Source organism: Meriones unguiculatus, chromosome 20 (assembly GCF_030254825.1).
Source record: "Meriones unguiculatus strain TT.TT164.6M chromosome 20, Bangor_MerUng_6.1, whole genome shotgun sequence".
Taxonomy (NCBI): Eukaryota; Metazoa; Chordata; class Mammalia; order Rodentia; family Muridae; genus Meriones; species Meriones unguiculatus.
In genome coordinates this window covers 33,089,492-33,093,167 of record NC_083367.1, presented here as the reverse complement: position 1 = coordinate 33,093,167, position 3,676 = coordinate 33,089,492, and the positions used below count along the sequence as shown (strand labels likewise).

General features: G+C 41.4%; 1 pseudogene; it reads right to left on the bottom strand.

The window, feature by feature from the left end:
- Positions 1-2,163: 2,163 nt before the first annotated feature.
- On the bottom strand, positions 2,164-2,960 carry LOC110541769 (large ribosomal subunit protein uL6-like; annotated as a pseudogene).
- Between the last annotated feature and the right edge of the window lie 716 nt (positions 2,961-3,676).

The following is a 3,676-nucleotide window of genomic DNA, read 5'->3' as shown; positions in this document are numbered from 1 at the left end:
CTGAACACCTCTTGCCACCAAATGAAGCCTCTTCTCAGAATAGATTATATCTAATGGGGCTTGGGGACAAATGAGCCTCATGGGAACCTCTAAACAATCTGGGCTATTGGCGAGGCTATTGGTTGATCTCCCCAAACGGATGCTAAGGCTCTACAACAGATTCTACATCTACTCAGCCCACTAGACATGGACACTCAGAGCTGGTGCCTAGCTGGAGCCTTCACCCCTGCAGACTCAAGTTACGGAACATACCAAAGGAGAAAGGTAAACACCAACAGAGCTATAAAAACTTCGGTTTATAGTGGTGACCTGCTTGCAAGATATGATGGTGCAACAGTGGCACAAAACTTTTGGGAAAAAAATAACCAATACCTGATTGGATTAAGGGCCCACACGATGAAATGAAACCCACCCCCGACACTGCTTTAATGGTCAAGAATAATATCATGATATTATATAATAGGGCCTTGGGGAAAACCAAATAGTACTGTTTTCCTAGGGGAAGGTAGCAACAAAATGACTCATAACAATATTCTGTTATACTCACAGGTAAGTTCCCTGCCCAGTCATTATCAGAAGAGCTTCAACATGCAGTAGATAGGCACAAATACATAGACCTAGCCCTGGAAACAGTGCACAGACTCTTAGACTACTAGATTCATATTGGACGTCTCCATCAGTTCCATCCGTCACTACACAGCAACCGTATAGGAAAGGAGGCAAAAAGTAATAAAAGCCAGAAGGAATAAAGACCAAGAGGACCAAGGCACATATGAACTCATAGACTGTGGCAGCATGCCCAAGGCCTGCATAGGTCTACACCAGATGGAGTCCCAGCCCTAAAGGAAGAAGGAGACACAAATCCCCCATTCCTAACCCAGAAGGTAACTATTCAGAAATGGAATTAAAAAAAATGTTCTCTGCAATGGAGTCTTACAGGATATAAAAGCCACACTAAAAGACAGACCCCATGCCAAGGAGTAGAAGGTAACACAAAATGAACCCAGTGGCATTTTTGGATATTCCTTGCCCTATTATATTGTTAGGGCTTTTTTTCCTTTTTTCTCTTTTCCTTTCCCTTTTTTTCTTTTATCTCTTTTCTCTTCCTATTTTTTCTCTTTACTTTACTGGTCTTTGTATATTACGGCTTTCAATTTGATGTTTCCAGGGCATTTCTGTAGGTCCCAATCTTTATGTCTTTGCATCTGTATAGTTCTTGTGCTTTTTTGGGTTCCTTTTATTCTGTTTGTTTTGGTATGTTCCAGTTTGTTTGTTTTTTAACCTTATTTTATTATTATTCTTTAGATATCTGGTTTTTTAATGAGAACAGTATGGATTTAAATGGGAGGGGAGGTGGGGAGGATGTTGGAGGAATTGGGGGAGTGGAAACCATCATCAGAATATACTATGAAACAATTTCTTTTCTTTTTTTTCAATGCAGTTTATTCAGGAACCTTGAACAATCATCTGACCCTGGGTAAAGCCAGCCCACTTTAAATAGTCTCTGGGTAGCCAACCTCAGCATGCCACGTGGGCAATGCAGATAGGTCCACATACATGGAAGCAAGCCAGATCCTCAGCCTTAGCCAAATGTGGAGTTGTTTGTGACAGAGAGCACTCACCATCTGGAAGGTGGAAGGCGGAAACCAGCTCCATCTTTCAGGCGCGGCATTACGCAGCTCTCTACAGTTCCCCCTTTTTGTTTTGGACGCATCAGGCAAGAGTAGAGGTCTGATCTCTGATATTAGAAATAAATTGGGACTTTGTACTGATGTTCATTTAGGTGTCATCCACCCAAAGAGCATCAGACCCGTCCGATACCTCTTTCTCAGAGGCGGGACCTGGGGCATCAACCCGCATGCAATCAGACATGCTCTTCTCTGGGTCGAAAGCGGCTGACCCTGAGTGCAGTGCTTAGCCTCGCATCCTGAGCGTAACATTTTGGCTTTTTATGGTAGCCAACCATGCTTGGAGAGACTGTCCTGCTTCAATGGCTGTAAAGGTCTGAATGGTCATGGCTGCATTACGCTGTTGTGAGACTCTAATCTTGCATATATACCACAGGCAAACCAAGGTGACCAACACCAGTTAATTGTCCCCAAAGACACCTCAAATCATGCTTATAAATAAGGATGTTGTTTATGGAGCTGGGTAACTTAGGTTTTATTCATAAGCCTGTTGCACTGTTTCCTTTTCAGACACACAAATACCATCCAAAAGCTTTCTGAAATCCTTGTTTTTAACTGTTTTCGATTGTTGAATCAGAGCTGCTGAATTTGAAATAAGTTCGATCTCATTTTCTTTAAGGGTCAATTCATGCTTCTGAGTTTGAGAGACAGAACAAGCAACACCTGTACTCATCCAAACCCCGAGGATGTGTTTTTTACCCAAGGTATTTCAGATTTCAACCAAAGCCACATTCTCTGGATAAAGTCATTGATAGGGAGGTGAGCATAGAAAGACCTCATCTTGTAACAGAAGCCCACTGTAACACCTCTGATCATATTCTGAACATCACTGCAGATGGTTCTAACAGTGGCCAGGTCCTTTCTGTTACCCTAGCATTTGTCAGCATGGAGCCTCTTCTTCTTCCTCCTCCTCCTTCTCTTCTTCTTCTTCTTCTTCTTCTTCTTCTTCTTCTTCTTCTTCTTCTTCTTCTTCTTCTTCTTCCTTCTTCTTCTTCTTCTTTTTCTTCTTCTTCTTCTTCTTCTTCTTCTTCCTCCTCCTCCTCCTCCTCCTCCTCCTCCTCCTCCTCCTCCTTCCTCCTCCTCCTCCTCCTCCTCCTTCTTCTTCTTCTTCTTCTTCTTCTTTTTCCTGAGGAGACTCAGGTCTATATTGATGTGATTGAAGTCCCTCTGGAGGGTTCCCCTAGGGCTCTTCACAATGACAGTGTGCCCCTTCAGAGTGATATTAACATTTTCTGTGATGTAAACAGCCAGATTGCTGAGAATGCTCTTCATTCTCTCAGTAGATAGGGCAAACAGAGGGGGGAAAACTATTTTCAATAAAATAAAAATAGAGCGAAAATTCTAAAGAAACAACTACAAGTATCTTAGAAAAAATTGTCTATTGTGTGAATGTGAAAATGGAATCAGCTTAATTCTTCTTGAAAAGCAGTATGAAAATCTTGTATTCATTGCATATTTTTAAAAACTGAAACAGAAAACAATAGGCCTGCAGCTGGGAAATGATCTTCACCAACCCTATATCTGATAGAGGGTTAATATCCAGAATATATACAGAACTCAATAAGTTAAAAAGCAACAAATCAAGTAATCCAATTGAAAATGGGGTACAGAGCTAAAGAGAGAATTCTCTGCAGAGGAATATAGAATGACAGAGAAACACTTAAAGAAATGTTCAAGGTCCTAAATCTTCAGGGAAATGCAAATCCAAATGACCCTTGCACCTTACACCCATCAGAATGACTAAGATAAAAAACTCAAGTGACAATACATGCTAGAGAGGATGTGGAGAAAGGGGAACTCTCCTACATTGCTGGTGGGAATGAAAACTTGTACAACCACTTTGGAAAGCAATCTGGTGCTTTCTCAGACAATTAGGAATAATAGTGCTTCCTCAAGATCCACCCCTAGGCATATATCCAAAAGATGCTCAAGTACTCAACAAGGGCATTTGTTAAACCATGTTTGTAGCAGCTTTATTCATAATAGCC